A 17,323-nucleotide genomic window follows, 5' to 3' on the forward strand; every position below is an offset into this window, starting at 1 on the left:
TCTCATGCAGAACACCACCTTCTACAGCTGTTTTAACCTTTTTTGTGAGGCAGCAACTAACTGCAGATGTATAATTTATTAATAAGTGCTTTTCTTACCAGGGAGAGCTAATCCAGGTAATCAAGGCTCTCCCAGGGAAGAGCTCAACCAGAGGCACTTCCAAGCACAAGCCCCATTTATGTAAAGTATCACACAATATTATTTTATTCTTCCAGTTTTGGAAGGCTGTGTATGCTTTCCCATTAGACTAACAAATTACAGCAATTGTGGTCAGCAATGTGGAGGTTTCTTTGCAGAGCATTTGCCCCCTGGGAGGAAGGAAATCAGAGGGGTGTTAAAGCAATATTGTGCCTTCCACTCTGTGCATGGAGTGGCCTGATAATGGTTAGCTAAGGCAAGCTGTAAAAGTGCCATTATTGCCACCAGTGGGTCTCACTGTGTCTCAGTAACCCTCCTGTAAAGGGACAGGAAAAAAAAGGAAATCAGAAAAGCAAAAAGGAATTAAGTGAGTAGATAGAGGATATTTAAGAACCTGAACTTAGTGTTCCTATGGATGTTTTTAGAAATACATTGCTTTGGCATTAAACTCAGGTGCTGTTGAATCCATCCAGGAGGAAACATTTCCCCAGGTCTTCCCCACTGAGGTCCCAAGCAGATCCCAACCCCTCTGAAGAGGCTGTAGGGCCTCTTGTACTTTGATTTTTGGCTGAATTACAGTGTAAGAGACAAGACAGCATCAAGGGGCTGCTCTTGATTTTCCCAGGAATCACTAATAGCAAGTAGCCAGAAGCAGAAGAGAAATCCTGTTCTGACAAGACTGCTGGCTCCCCTTTCCAGATTCATGGTGCAGGTTGGACAGCTTAGCTGTTAGCTGAGGAACACCACCCAAAAAATTTTGTGCGGGTCCTAAGGTCCAGTCTGGGGCCCCTTGTGTGCTTTGCAATACATGGGCTTTGTTTTTACACCTTCCTATCACAAAATACAAAAGCTTGGGATTTTCTGCTGGATAACACAGAGATAAATGCATGTGATACACAATATTTTCTAAATGTTATGTATTTACACAGCCTACAACACACACATATTGTACATGAACACAGTATTGGTTATAGCAGGTACCTGAGTGTCTCAAAGACAGCAGCTGGAGAGCATCTGCCTGATCACTAAACAGGTTCCATTCCAAAGTGCTGCAGGTCTCAGGTGCATGCAGATGTGTGGTTTCTCTTCTGCTGGATCTCCTTGCAAAGGCAGTGTTACAGAACAGGTGTGAATCAATAATGTTATTGAATTGCCTCAAGTGTTAGAAAATGAGAGCATTCAGAATGACAGGAGTAAACGGGACCTTTTCATTACACGCCTCACTACGTGCTCCCTTGTTGAGCTATAAATTAAACTTTGTAAACTTTTGTGTTGGGATTTGGGGTTTTTTTAAGCACACTGAATATGTAAAAAAAGTGCCTGCAGCATCGAACCATTGCAGTCTCACATGTAAATGAGAGAACATGTTTTGAACATGTAAATCACCCAGCTATAATCCATATTTATCAGAGCTCTTCCAGGATTTTACATGAAATATGCATTATGAGTTTTTGTGAACACTTGCCCTTTAAAACATATCAAAGCATCGTTTAACCACAGAAAGTTTCTTTTGAACAAAAAGTACTAAAATATACTTAACAGACTACACCAAAATATACTGGCATACACTCCATAACATATGCACAACACAGGCAAACACATTCAACATGTCACAAACACACAGAAAATGTCTTGCACACTGAATATTCCATGTCAAAAATATTGACAGCACAAGCTTACTCACAGTAATAACTAACTTATAAAGAAATGCACAAAGGAGAGGCTGTCTTTGGATAATGTGGATAACTTTAGGAGTCTAAAAAACCAGGAGAGGTCAGAAGCTACAAACTTTGTTAGTCTGGGTGCTGTAGGCACACAGTGCAACCTCACTGCCTGCAGCCAAGACAGGTAGAGGAAAGAAAAGCATCTTCTATTGTATTCCCTGAGTGCCTGGTCCCAGGAATTCCAACAGCAACCCCAGTCTAACCCAAGGTACCTGAGATGCAGCCAGGAGCTAAACACAGCTTGGCTGAACCCAGTTTAGCAGTGACTGAGCTGCACACAGGCTCAGGTTCTGCTGCTGCTTTTGAAGTCCTTGCACAGACATCAGGAAGATCATGACTTTACCCATCACCTACAGGTGGATGCCAACTCTAAAAAAGCAGAACTAGGCTCTTCTCTCATTTCAGTGCCACCCAGCAGCTACACTGGCCAGGCTGGAGGGGTTCCCTCAGCCTGCTGACAGCAGAAGTGCTTTGCAATTCCAGCTCCTGCTTCATGAAATTTGCATTATATCCACATTTATTATTTGGCCCCATTTTGACATCTCTGAAATTCTGAAACTAAAAATTGCTTTTTATTACCCAGTGCTCACAGGACAATGTGAAATGCCATTCCTTACCTTACAGCCTTTTTAACATGATCTGCTTGATCTGTTCTCTTTTTTTTTTTTTAATCTGAACATAATGAAAAGCAATATTTTAAAGAATGTGTCCAAACAGTGTGGAAAAACTGTCAAAGTCACAATATTTTAATGGACTGGGAATCTGAATGTCTGTACTTGAAAGCCTGGTTTATTTTGACAATATTGCTTTTTCTCCATAGTTACCTCTGACCTCCAGTATTACTCTCAGTGGATTATTTTTTCACTGAGGGAGATGCTTAAGCATGGACCAGAGTAGATAAGTGATATGGTCAAATAGCTGCTGGCAAACCCTGGAATTACTGACCACTTTAATAGCTCCTGCTGACCTTCAGATGAAACTTCACCTTTGGTTATTAACATGCCTCTCCACTTTTATGATTTTTTTGGAACATAATTTGTCACAGTTTTTATCTCCACAGAGCAAGCGCTAGGCTTTTAAAAATGTGAGTTATCTTTTTTACAACTGCTAACAATTACACATCACAGAGCAGCCCAGCCCAAAAACCAATTATGAAAAGACCTGCATGGGAAATGTGTTCGCTCCTGAAGTCTGAATTACAGATTTCTGAACTAAAACCATGCATGCAGGAGCTGGAAACAAGAAACTTTGAAAGGGCTTGTAAGATCAGCGAGGTGTGATAAGGGGTTAGAAAGAATCGCCCTTGTTTTGTATGAAAATCTGATAAAGGGCTGGCAGCGCTGCTCAGAGCAGCGCAGGTTGGGTTTGGGTATCTCGTGTCCCAGAGGGGTTTGTGGTGCCTGCAGAGCCGCATCCTGCCCTGCCAGCCCTGGCAGCGGCCCCGGCCCCAGCGCAGCCCCGGGAGCGCTTCCCGCGGCCACCGGAGGGCTTGGCGCCGGCCCCGGTGATTCAGAGCGGTGACATTTTGCGAGCAGATTGTACAAGTACGAGCAGCAAACCTGAGCCGGGGAAAGGGTGCCAAAAGGCTTTCAGATGATCAGAGCAATATGCCAGTCACTTAGAGGTCGATTGACCAATTAACAATTAGATTTGGAGAGCAGGCATGTCATTTCAGATCATTATTTGCCAAAAGATCAACTATGTGGAAAGTTTTAATTTAAAAGAAGTCTTTTTTTTTTTTCCTCCTTTTTTTTTTTCTTTTTAAAATACATCCTGGGTTTTCTAACCCCAGCTTCATGCAGTGAGGTGCTGGCAGTAGGTGACAGCCCTGGGGACCGATTGCAGCTGGCAGAGTGACAAAAGCACCTCCACAAAGCCTCCAGGAAACCAGCCCGGGCTTCCCGTTTCATTTGAACACCACTCGTGCTGAGCTAAAGGCACGGGAGCAAAATAGGAGCAGAGAAAGGGTTTGCAAAGGGGTTGGGGGTGAAGACCTATAAAGGGAAAACTCATCTGCATTTAGTGATGAGAGGCACCTCAGAGCAGGGTGTCTTTTCTAGTGCTGCAAGGTTCAAAGCAGATGGTGGGAATTTCCAACCTGCTCCATGTCTAATTATAACCAATTGAAAAAGAACTAAAATATCTCCACTCAGGCCCTGGAGACCTGCACTTGCTCAGTCTCCTGTAGCAGTACTGTTGGGCTGAACTCCCAGGTTGGGCTTCTCTAGGCAGGAAAAGCCATCTCACCTGTCCTGCTGGACAGATGGAGGAGGATGGGACTGGCACCAGCTCAAGGCACCTTCACAACAAACCCTGGCTGCAGAGCTGCCTGAGCCTTTCCCAAGGGCTTGGGTAACCCTCTGCGCCTTCATTTAGGGTAAAAAAAACCAGTGCTCTGTTCACTGAAAAAAACCCACCAAACTTACAGTAAAAACAGGTTTAGTAGAACTAGAGGTATTGCTATTATGGCAAATTTGCCCAGAGTTACTTTATTTGGGGCCAGGGGGTACTCTGGGAGGAAAGTGCTCTTAGGGTTCAAGGCTGTACAAATTAGGGGGAACACGGGGTTTGAAAGATATTTGGTCCCATCTGCAGAGGGGAAGGACTGCTTCTTTGCTTAGAAATGTTATTTCATGGTCTGCATATGCATTGCAAAGGTATCTTAAGTGATGCTGTTGTGAAACAGCAAACAAATGGTGCTGCATGCTGTAACTCATAGCTGTAGCAGCTTTGTATTTTTCCAAAATTGTACTGATTCAGAGCTGCATCAATTTCAGGAGAAACAGAGGGAAAAAGGCAAATGAAATAAACACTTACGAAAGCAGCTCATGTTTGAAACTGAAATTTGTGAGTAACATCCTTTGAAAATCTCTGATGATGTTATAACATTCTTGGAACAGTGAAAGAACACAAGCTGAACTCTGAAAAATCAAAAATCAGAGTTGTTTTTGGATGTCTGTTCTTCCTCCAGCTTAGCAAGGATAGAAATCTGGACCCTTCAGAGCACCAGGACATCTCACTGTCCTACATAAAGTGAAGGACTCCAAAGATGCAGATCTTAGGCTGTCAAGGCAAGGCATTTCCCAAGGAAGATTTGCATGTGGCCTCACATCACTCTCTGTAGCACACCCAGGCCACAGCAAACCAGATAACAGAAGTCTTACCAACAATCTGGCCTGGCACACAGAATAAATATCACCTCTTTTACAGTCCAGAAAAAGAATTACTGGAAAAGCCTCCATGGGAAGCTACTGAACATAATGGAAACAGCAATTTGCTTGAGAATATTTTAATTGTCCTGTCTACCCAAAACTCCTTGACTTCAGCCTGAGCTTTGCTTCTGTCAGATGATCAGGAACAGCCCTTCTGTGAAACAATTATCCAACATGTGTACAGAGAATAATTTCTAGGAATTATATTAAATCATAATAAATCACAACAGGTTGTGACAGGCCATGCTTGTAAGTGCTTGAACACGACTCACCCTGGACGTTTCTGTCTCACACATGAGGTCTCACTAATCCATGCCAAGGCAGCAACCTCCACCTCACTTCTCCAGGAGGTAAAATGTCAGCACTAAATAGAATATTTGAGGCTGGTGCACGTGCTGCAGCCTTTGCCAGCAGTGTGTGCTGGCACAAGCATGGCCAGGGGCAGGCCAGGAGCCCAGGAAATGTCACTGTGCTCGAGTGGGTGGCACTCTTCATTTGAGTCAACACTGAAACCCATGTGCTCTCATGTGCCCTCAACACTTCTGAAGGTGGCGTTTTGTGGATACAGAGCTGACATCTTGACCACCTCCAATCCTGAAAGGTTTCAGGTGGGAGGCTTTTCTCTAGTTCTCTTCAAATACACAGCTGCTTAACTCAAGTGTTAAGTGAAGTTCTGGTCTGGAGGGCAGCACTTTCTCCATGGTCCTTCCTGCCACAATGTTGGATGCACAATGGTCTGGATTCTCTGTCCTGCCACATTGTCTTACCCTGGACAGGTTTGCACTCAGGTATCACTCAGGATCATGACACCCAATTCCCTTCCAGCAGCTCAAACACTTATCACAGACATTTTTATTGCCATCAGGGTAGATGCTGTCCCTCAACCCAAGCCAAGGGACCTGATGGTGATATGAACAATTTCTGATATGCTGGGAAGCACCTTTATTAACCAGGCTAGCCTCGAGGTTTCAGTGACTCACAAAGCCCTCCAAGAGCTTCTAGGACAAGGTTTTGGCAAGGGCCCCAGGCAGTCCCTGCTACCAAACCTTACAGCCTCCCACAAACATTCAGGAGTTCCAGTGCCCAGTGTCCTGTGCATCACTTCTGTCAGACATCTAAAGCACGTCCTTGGTTGCTTTTGCAGAATAGCAATGGGACAAGACAGGAAGCGAGACAGAGGAACAGAACAGAGGCGTTGAGAGAAAATGATTTTAAAAATATAGACAGATTAAATTTCATTTCCCTTAGCAGGGCAGTAAAGCTAGAAAGTGAGGATTACTTAACCAATACATTTCTGTCTAACTGTTGATGTCTCTCCAAGTCATTCTGAAGTAAAAATCTTTGAGAAGCTATGCTGCTCATCTTCACTTTTGAAACACTTGACACTTCTATGAGGTACCCTTGGTTTTTGAGAGAAAAAAAAATAAACTTAGAGAACTGAACTGTCTGGTACTGCCATACATAAAGAGATACAAAAATGATGTTACTCCGACATCAAGAGCATAATCAGAACCTTCTCAGCAAGCTCTGAGGAGCAGAGATGGTCCCCTGAGCCCATGTCCCAGCCAGTCTGGACTGAAAACACCTCCCATGCTGGAGCAGGGGGCTCTGCCCAGTGACAAGCAGCAGCACCCACCGAGGCCAGGATCTGATCTCTTTGCTCTCTATAAATCAATGGGAGCCTCATCCACTTCAATGGAAGCCCTCTGGATTCACGCCAGAGCAACTGAAATTAGAAGCTTGCCCTAAGTGGGCGGGAGCTCATTATAAGACTAAATAAGGAGTGAGTCATTTTCAGAATTTTAAACTGAAAGGAGCCGCATTTGGCTGACCTCCTTTTTTTTTTTTTTCCACACTGACGGCTTATTAGATTACAGCAGATAAGAACTGGGCTTTCCTGTTGGTTTTTCATGGCAACGTGTCTGTGTCACTGACAAAGGTGGAAACACTGGTTCAAAAAGGGAAAAAAAGAAAAAATCCAAAGCAATATGTTTAAACAGCACAGTGTTTTTAACTGGGAGTCAATTTTGATATCTGAGGAGACAAACACTGGCTCAACTTACGTGTAAGTATTCCCTTTTCATCCAGAATATATCAAGGGCCAAGTGACCTGAGAGGAACTGAGCATGAAGAGACAGGAAATCTCTTAGTGGATTGAGAGAAGCTGGTTGCTGATTGGAGGAATGATTGCCAGTCTTGATGATCAAGTTTGATAATAATTTCTTGTTAGTACCACTATTAGGAAGACACTTGATTAAAAATAAAGTTTAAAACAAAGATGAGCACAGAAGAACTAGTCACCCTGCCCAGTTCCAAAGCCTCATTCTGAACCTATTCTGGTCTCCCAGATCTTTAATCCTTCCATCTTCATCTTGCAACCCTTTCAAGGAGACTTTTTAGGCTTCTGCTGCCCAGGTATTTTAAAAAGAGGACTCTCACTGATGAGATTAAGCCTGAGCGTGAGATAGCCCCCTACATCGCTTTTGGCCTTGCATCACTCAGCAAAGCAGACACCAAAATTTCCATACAGAAAATATTCCTGGGGTAACAATTCTGAGGCTGTCTCATTTGAGATTCCAAATCTGCCAAAGCTTATAATCTCTGTTTGAATACTCAGTCACCCAAAACATTAAAAAACATTCAAAACAGTGATGAGTGGAACAGGTAATTACAGCTGTACCACAAACAAAAACACCAGAGGCACATGAAGGAAGAGGGAAAGGACAGAAAATTTCACTTCATGAGATCAAAAGGCGGAGACAACAGGATATATAAAGTTTTTTGGACCCTCTGAACCCTTCAGAGGCGCTTTTATCCTAAGTATGGAGATCAGCCATGATACAGAAAGCTATTGGATGGGATTGCTCTGTGTCAGGGGCCCATTTCCTGCAGCGCTGATTGACATAACCTGATATTGGCTCTGAGCTGACCACAACCAGCAGCAACCTGGGGAGGCACCGAGGGCAATGGGGCTGCTCTCATTCACTCTCACAACCACAATGCTCAGCACTCATTATCTCTGGCAAAGGCCATCTTCTCACAGATCAAAGAGTGTCCTGTAGACCTGAAAGCCTAGTTCCAGTCATTTATCTTGAAGTTTAAGAGGCAATTTCACGAGGACCTAGAAGGACCCACTTGGGGTGACATTACTGATACTCAAGAAAAAAAAAAGCAGAAATCACCCTGTGAGGCCACATGCATGTAGATTAGAAGGAAATGAAGTTTTTTAACATGATGGAACTGGAAATATGCCTGGAATGTCTTCTCTGCTGAACCAGAAGGTTGAGGCCATCTGACATTACTCAGTGGCCCCTGCAAGGGCAGCCCAAGGGTCCCCAGGCCCTGGTGCTGTCCATGGGGAAGCTGCTCCTCTGGGTATGCAGGAGAGCTCACAGCCCACCTGACTGCCTGCAGAAACACCACAGGTGCCAAGAGCAAATCCCAGGACAAGAGCATTTTGTCAGCCAGCAGGAATTCCCCTAACACCATGATCAGCTTTCTCATGGAAAGTTTGGGGTGTACCTTTGTAGGACATTCCAGTCATTTCCTAAAACACCCAGAGGTGGGTGGTTTAGGAATCTCCTCCTGGTTTCTATATTTAACTGGTGGTGCAAGTGTTGCCCAAATCCCAGTCCTGGGGAAGAGGGAACAGTGTAGGTGGGGAGAGCCATTCTTGGAGATCTGGATTCCTCACAGCTTGCATTTTCCAGTGAGCCTGGGGCTTTTGGGGTGCACAGCACATGTGAGGGAGAATCATTTCATCTTGAATCCCCAGCCCTTCATGGGTGTGCCCACCTCTGCAGAGCCATGGGGCTGCTCCAGAGTGATCCTTGGGTTTGTCCAAGTGATCACCAGATTTTGCCAGAGTATCGGGCAACATCAGAGACGATCTTGGCCATCAGCTCCTTTTCCAGTCTGCTTTTTACTAATCATATAACACAGATCTATAAACAGCATTTTCTTCCTTCTGCCTCCTATGCCAAAGGGCTTTGGGGGGGCATTTCCATTTTCTTGCAGGTTATAACTCCACAATTTTCTCTCTCTTTTCCTACATGGGCAATTGCTTTTGAGAACAGGCAGCCAACATAGTCCCTGCGTCTTTTTGCTGTAGTACCTAAAGCTCCTCATTCCTCTTGATCTTGGCAACTGGTCCAGACCCCCCATTCTTTACAGGATCCTACTCCAGGCACAGCAGAGCTCCTGCCCTGGCAGAGGCTGAGTGCTGGGAGCATGGAGTGCTGCCCAGCAGCCCCCTCCATCCTGGGACACTCTGCTCCTTCCCAAGCCAGGTGCTCTGGGCTCAGCCCTGCCCCAGGAACCTGCACAACTCGCCTGGCTGCCAGAGGAGCAGCTTGAGACAAACTTTCTACCTCATGGCATCGCTGCTTTTGATTGGGGTTGGTTTTGTGAGCGAGCTTTGCTGCTGACTAATAGCCCTGGGCAATTGGCAGGGGAAATGAGACCTCATTGAATGGCAAGGTATGGTGAACCAAAATGACAAGATTATACTAGCAGTTCATTAAAGCAGATGGGAGAGATTAGAATGCTTGTTACTATGATAAAGCAAAATTGCATGTGTATGAAACATGCCTAGACAGAAGTTTTTTAAAAATTTACATCACAAAACGCTACCTTTTTAATTGAAAAAAAATTCTGTGCTGGTAGACATGATTTTGTCAAAGGAGGGGATTTTGGTACGAAATACACAAACCAGTTCTGCTCTGCCCCATTTTTTGATAACTTATGTCTTATTTCAAACACAAGCAGCATAAGAGAAGCTCCACCATAAGTGGACTGAAACATGAAGAAAAATTCTTTATAATATTCTGAAATATCCCATTGCTTTTACTTATGGGAAAAGTGTGTCAAACATGGCAAACACAACCATTTCCCAATAGACAGATATCCAGTGACCACTTCTTGGGTCTGAAATCCCAGCCAAAGGTTCTGACCTTTCCTTTTTATGATACAATGCTGGCTCAATTTTTCTGGAGTTTAAGGGGCTTCAAAAATTGGCTCAAATCTGTATCTGATCTTTGTCTTGTGAACTGTCCTTCTTGTAGCATGAGGTAAATTGTAAGGCACAACCATGCTTTGGGGAAGTTTGAACAGAGACTTGATTTCAGATCTGAACTTTGTCATTCAGGCCTATCTCTTCCCTTTCTTCTCTCTCTTTGTGCTAGCAACATGCTCTGACTTTGTAGATCAATGCAGAAGGCTGTAAATGATGCATGAAATGAAAAATCCCTGTCCAGCCAGCGCACAGAGAGAATACAGACAGTGCTATACTGTCATTGCTGTGGTATTTGCTGCAATATTCACAGCTAGAAAAGCCCTCTAAGTCCCAGAACAATGCTGGACTATTTTAAAGTCTCAAGCTCTTTTTGGAGAGAGGGGAAAGAGGAAAGGAAAAATTAACTCCCCCTTACACCCACCTTCTTTCTTCCTTTGTTTCTGAGTTTTCACAAGAGCAAACTCTGCCCTGCCATATGAATCTTTCATTATTCCTCAGCCCCCAAAAAATTCCTTCCTGTTCTCATGGGGGTGGCAGCAGATGAGGAAAAGATGAAAATAAAGAGATTATATCAAATAAACAAATGCTCTAATTGAGCCAGCTCAGAATGAATCATCAGCTGTGCTGCACGGAGGCTGGGGCTTGTCCCACTGCAGCAAAACCCCTGAGCCCGGGCAGGGGCCAGGTACCACCAGCCAAGCAGCCCCACCAGCCAGTCCCAGCCCCTTGCCCTGAGCACCATGGTCACAGCTGGACTCTGTGATCTTAAAAGGTCTTTTGCAGCCTTAAATGATTGTGGTTCTGTGAAGGAGGATGACCATGCTCAGAGGTGCTTGAGCTCTCCCCAAGCGTGCTGGGCCCATTCCTTGCACCTCTAATGTCCTGTGCTGGCACTGGGGATGATGAGTGCTTGGCAGCACTATTCTTCATATGGAACATTAAGCTGAGGTCTTGCACACTCCTGAACATTAAATATCCCATGATAGTCATGAAGAAGAGCTACGGGTTTTATTAACCTCAGTGTCCTGGACACATTGCACTAGGAAAGTCATCATTAACCTACCTTAAGAATACAGGCAGGGGCCCTCTTTGCAAACTAATGCTCCAAGAGCTACAGCCCTATGAAATACCTTTAATAATTTAAAGCAACTACCAAATGTTGCTATAAAGGATATAACCTCACCTCGACAAAGAAAATCTGTAAAGATTTTGACACAGTAAAGTGCTCAGCAGTCCAAATCTCGATTCTTTTGCTAGTCAATGCTCAACCATTGCATCCAAATACTGATTCTTCCCTTCTCTCCCAGCCTCTGCCAAAAGCTGGTTCATCTGGGCTTTCAGCTGTTTTTAAGATCTACCTTTCATTGCTAACTGGGGTGAAAACAATTAACAACACTTCAGCACATGTTGAGAACTCTTCTGAGAAGGCTTAGGACCAAATCAGATGATCCCCCACAAGATAAATAAATATAATTCCTTTAAAAGGTCACACAAGGGTTTGTTTGGTTTTTGGGGTTTTTTTTTTATAAAAAGAACAAGGAGGAATTAGGTTTACTTGCTTGTGCAATATTAAATACAAGCTGATTTAATCCAGCAACAAATAATACTTGAGTGATAACAGATTTCACTTGACAGATGTTAGAGTCACTGTTACATTGGTTGATGTATTTCTAATTTGTGCCTCTAACACCCAACTCCAATTTGCTGTCAGTGCACAGGGGAAATACAATTACAGGAGGAAGTGGAAGGAGGGAGAAAATAAGAGGCTGGTGCAGAACCAGGACTCTGATGCCTCTGCTCAGTATTGTTTTCTCTGTGAACCAGCTTCTGCAAAGAAAAGTTTCAAAGAACAACCACTTAGATGAGTGCTGCCTGAGCTGTGGTCAGGAGGCACCTGCAGCACAGAGTCTTGGCCCCCATCACCCCCTCCACCAACCTCTGCAGGTGTGCGCCCTCCAATTTCCCTACTCCTTGTCTCTTCATTGAAATAAACCGCATTAAAAAGTTGGTTTTGGCTCTGAAGTCATCAACTGTGACTGAACAGATAAGGCAGCAGAAAGGAGGTTCCTTTGCAGAGGTTCCCACTGAAGCACATCACATTTCCAAAGGCCATATTTTGTTTTTTGCTTGCCCTGCAGCAGACAGGGAGGGTGTAACAGTCAGAGGTCACACACAGGTACCAGCTGGTCAGGGAGGAGCCTCTTATCCCTGTGCTCCAAACTGCAGCACCAGCCCAGGGATATCAGGGCTTCAGATCCCATTGGCATCAGCAGGAGCCAGACACAAGAGAACACCCTTGGTTTCAGTCAGCCTTAAAATTTGCACTTCCAGAGGCACACCAAAGAGGAATTTGCCTTTTCCACTTTTGCAAAGTGCAAAGGGGAGATTTGTATGTTTACCAAGATCAGGAAATCTTTCCACTCTCCTGCATTAATTTACTGTTGCCCAAACTGGAAGGGGGAATCTCTGATCTCTCACAGCAGCAAAGTATCCTCTGAAGTCAGGGATGCAGGAGAGAGACCCAGGCTGGCAGATGAGCTCTGGACCCCTGGACAGGTCATTTCACTCCCTCAGCAGCACAGCCAGGTGAAGCAGTGAGGGGATGAGCAAAAAATCTGAGAGCAAAGGAAATTGCATCCCGGGCTTAGAGGGCAAGCAGCAGGAAGAAGAGAACACAACCTGCAGACCCCATTCCCCATCCCCATCTCTCCCCACACCACTGAGGGTTTCCTGCAGCTCCGGCGGGGCTGAGGAGGAGGGAGGGTCCCTCTGCAGGCACCGGGGGAAGGTGGCTGTGGTTCCAGCCCTGCGTGCAGGCAGGGACAACATCCCCTCTGTGATAAAGCTCCAGCGTTTCAGGCTGGAAGCGTGAGCACTTTGAAATGGTAAATCACAGAGTGCTCTGTTCAATCCTTACCCCACAGAGAATTATTGTAAAGTGTCGGCTGCATTTACATTCATTTTTTTTTGTGGACAGAGTCACAAAGGGAAGAGAATGACAATAAAAGCAGAGATACGTCATAGGGGGAAAGCAATCCCAGCCTCAACCACTACATGCAAATGCAGAGCAAAGCTAACTTCACTTGGGTTTTGCTTGCTGCTGCTGGAACACTTCAGTTCCATTCATGAACAGGGATCTAAAACCTGGCAGGATTATTAGACAATAAGACTCCTTCCTGTGTCTTTTTTAGTTTGCCTTGATAGATATGCAAAGCAGGGGAGGAAAAACCTGGCCAGGTCTCTCTTACTGACAGAAGACAATCTCCAGACCATAACCTGCTTGCCTTTTTATTAGGCTGCCTGGGAGAAAATCACTTGTGCTGGGTTTGGAGGTGGGAGGAGGGATGCTGGGTGGGGGAGATGGATGAAACTCAGGAGTACCTGGAGGTCTCCTCACAGCCTGCCAGCCTGTTGTCCTGTTGCAGCTGATGCAGAGGAGAAGTTAACAAATGATAGTGCTTTTTAATTAGTGCATGGGGAATTCTCACCATGCAGTAGACATGTCAGTGTAACTCTAAGGTATTAAAGAAAAGAAAAAAGGGAAAAGTAACAGCACCAGCCCCAGCCCTCCCAAGACACAGCTTCAACTCCAGGCAATGTAAACAGCAGGAGAAGTTTTTCAACCGATTTTTTGTTTCTGGGGCTGTTGTTCACATCTGGTGAAGCTGTCCCTGGGCTACTGCCATATGTAAGGACACAAGGTTTTATGACTTATTGTCTGTAAGATTTATGGAGATGATCTATGATCAGCAATTTTTCATATTCTTATATCCCAAGCAAACACACAGAGGGCCATTCTCTGCAGAATAGGAAGCTGACACTGTCTCAGCACAGCGAGGCCACCAGCACAGATACCAAGCTCAGGGACTGTGGTAGCAGCAGGGATGGGCCAAGGCATACAGGGAAATTCATGGCTTCCATTCCCTTCCCAAGACAAACAAGGAGCAAGAAGAGAAGCAGGAAATTAAAGAATTAAGATGAGCTACTCCAGCTCTTTTGTGATACATTAATGAAACTGTATTATCTGTATTTATTAAGTTAAATTCCAGAGCATCCACAGCATTTCTCCAGGAAACACATAAGCTTTGGTGCTAACAAAAAGCCCAACAACCCCAGGTGGCTTCTGCACATTTCCAGGGGAATCCCTGCAGGCTGGGGGAAGCAGAACTCCCCAGTCCACAGCTCTGGAGAGAGCCCTGCCCGAGCCTTTGTGCATTTTCGAGGAAGGAAACGCCTTATCACAACGTTTTGCTGATAAGCTGCCACGGCTTTCAGTGTCACAAGCCTTCACCTTTCACTTACATCGGGACCACCTCGAATAAGGAGATTTAGTGAAAACAGTAAACAAGAGGAAGTGAAAAATCTGCCAAGAGTTTTGGCTGGGTTGCAGCCCTGGATGTTGTCTTTGACAGGTGTTAACGAAGGACAAGACCTTGTCACCATTAGCAGGGCATCACAGGAAGGAAATAATCGTGATCATGCTCAGCACCTCTGTGCTCAACTTCTCCCCTCTCAGAGGTATTTTCCTCCATACACACTTTGCCTTTGCAGTTGGCAACATTTTACCTTCCAGGGGAAAAACAGTTCAACTTCCATCTGCTCTCCCAAGCACCAACATCAGCTCATACCATCCAACTCCTTGGGACAGGAAGGGGATAGCTAACAAGCACTAATAATAATAATAATAATAATAATAATAATAATAATAATAATTGCAAAGCAAAAGATATGCCTTAAGTCCATCATCTTCACAGAAGAAGGTACAGAACTGGGAAAGTGCTGCAAGCAACTTTATTCCACCCATCATTAACAGAACATTGAAATGAATTGCCCAGTTGAGCTGTAACTTCATAGTGTTATTCACACACCCTTCTATTCTAAAAGCCACTGAATCCACCACTGAATTACACCTGATGATAGCCCACCCCTTGACTTAGACACATGAACAACTGTTTTAAAAGATCATGTTGCATAGACTTCTGTTGTGTACAAACAAATCAGTCCAACTGACAGACATAATCAATTCGTTGCTATCCAAATAGATTTGTTCCTTTTCCTAAAAAAAAGTAAAATAAATGCAGATGACATTATTAAAAAGAAATTAAAAGAGAGGAGACATGTAGAGATACCAAAAGAATGTATTAGTCCAGTAGTGTGCCTGCAGATTTGGAAAACAGTCTAGCACTGTGTGATCATTTTGACAGAGGCACTTGAAAGAAATCAATAAAATTGATTGGCCAGCTGCACCATCTATAGATGTGGATCAGAGTTCTGGGATGGCTGGCAGTGTTATTTTTACATAAAAGTATGTGAAAAATAGAAATGGCACAAAGGGACACAGGGTACACTTGGGAAGTTGGTGTGGAAGGACCTGGGACAAGCAGCAGGATGTGCCAGCCAGCCATGGGAACATGGCACTGCAGCAAGAAATGGGCAATGAAATGGTCACTGCTCCTGCCAGGGAGCTCAGTGTGAAAGGCTGTGTCAGGCCCTGGCAGTAAAAATCCTGAGCAGAAGTGTTAAATTTGCCAGATTAAGAGGAAACTCAAGGTCTGGGTCCTTTAACAAAGGTAGGAATTGATACTCTGACTCTCAGAGGAGGCTCTTTCAAAAAGTTCTCAACCTAACCTCTGTTGAAACCAGAGTATTAGCTGATATAAACTGATGCACTGCCTTTGAGGTGAGCTAAGCCAGCCTGTACCCATTGAGGGTGTTACACACCTTCTTTTAGTATTATATTTTATCTCTAGTGAATCAAGGCAGAGATTGTCCCACCTTTCCCATTGAAGGCCCTCACTTCTGGACCTTGTGAAATGATGCAGTTTCTGGGTGACTTCTCAATTTGTCTCTAGTCAGACTGCTCAAAAAGCAATATTTTAGTAATTAATATTGCTGGTCACCCACATTGCCTCAACTCTGTTTCCTTTTTGGGTCTGGAAGTCAGAGCTATTTGAATGAAAACAGAGAAACTCAGAAGTACCAATCCTGTCACCTACTACCCAGGACAGTCACAAACAGTCCCTCCATTATGTTTTCTTGCTCTGTATCATCACAAAGCACTGCAATCACTCCTCTGTTCATGTGCATCTGTTTTCCCCTCTCCAGTCACTGCATCATGCACTTCATGGGCTGCCTGCTCTTTATCAGCACTGGGGACTCCACATTTGCCATCTACAACAGCAACATTTAATGCAGCAATGCCCCACTCTAATGCTATGAAAGATTGTATCTGAACAGAAAATGCACATTTGAAGCACAGCTCACTTCATTCACTCTGGGTAACTGCCTACTACAATTATCAGGAAATGAAAAATATCACTTCACAGCCTTCTCTTTTCACGTGTTGAAAAAACATATAAAGATCAGCACAAACACTACAGGGTCATTCATGCACGAGGCAATGGTTTGCTCTGTTTGCATGATATATCACTAAACAGACAAAAGTCTGGGGCTTGACAAATGTAGGAGAGAATTTCTAATAATCACACATTGTGCATACATGTCCGCACACCCTTTCAAAGCAAACAGAGAGAACACAAAATCTATAACAGTAATAGTCTATCTTCACTTTATGGCAGAGTTCTGGAAAGTTTGAAGCAGATGCTGTCACCAAGTTGCTGTTTAAAGATGTGAAATGCAGAAAAATATGAAAAATCTTTATCTCTGCTGTGGATTCTTTAGGAATGAAAAAAATATAATTGTGGGAGTCAATGTATTTACAAGTGCTCACAGGGTACTATACAGTGGATATACAGTGACCCACAAAGTGGGAGCACAGATACTAAAAGAGGAGTGTAAAACAGAATTATAAGAGGGGAGCATAAATAACACACAGTGTAATAACCAAGGACTCAATTCTAGGGAGTCTATACATAATCCTCATTTCCCTCCCTCCCTCTTACAATGGTTTTAACATTGCTTTGACTTCAACCTTCCTGGATAGACATTTAAACAGGAGAGGCTTCAGGTTTATTCAGTAGAAGTATTGAAATTGGCAAAATATCTGATTTGGTTCACATTACATGCCTTATAATATTGTTAAGCCTAATTAGGATGCTGCAGCACTCGAATAAATGAAGACATAGTTATTATTTCATAGGCTGCTACCCATTAAAACTAATGCTTCCTCTGCTAAAAGGTGCAGACAGCAAAATCCATGATGCTCAGCTTTTCTACCAGAGATATTGTGTGAAACAGCTGGACACCAGACTTACAGCCACCAAATTCCTGGAAAG

At 44.1% G+C, this 17,323-nt stretch overlaps 1 protein-coding gene across 1 annotated transcript in view; it reads right to left on the reverse strand.

The window, feature by feature from the left end:
- Window positions 1-17,323, reverse strand: part of MAF (MAF bZIP transcription factor) — a 194,789-nt gene that overhangs the window by 85,845 nt on the left and 91,621 nt on the right. The gene's annotated exons all lie outside the window — the stretch shown is intronic.

The sequence above is a fragment of the Molothrus ater genome, chromosome 12 (assembly GCF_012460135.2).
Source record: "Molothrus ater isolate BHLD 08-10-18 breed brown headed cowbird chromosome 12, BPBGC_Mater_1.1, whole genome shotgun sequence".
Lineage (NCBI taxonomy): Eukaryota > Metazoa > Chordata > Aves > Passeriformes > Icteridae > Molothrus > Molothrus ater.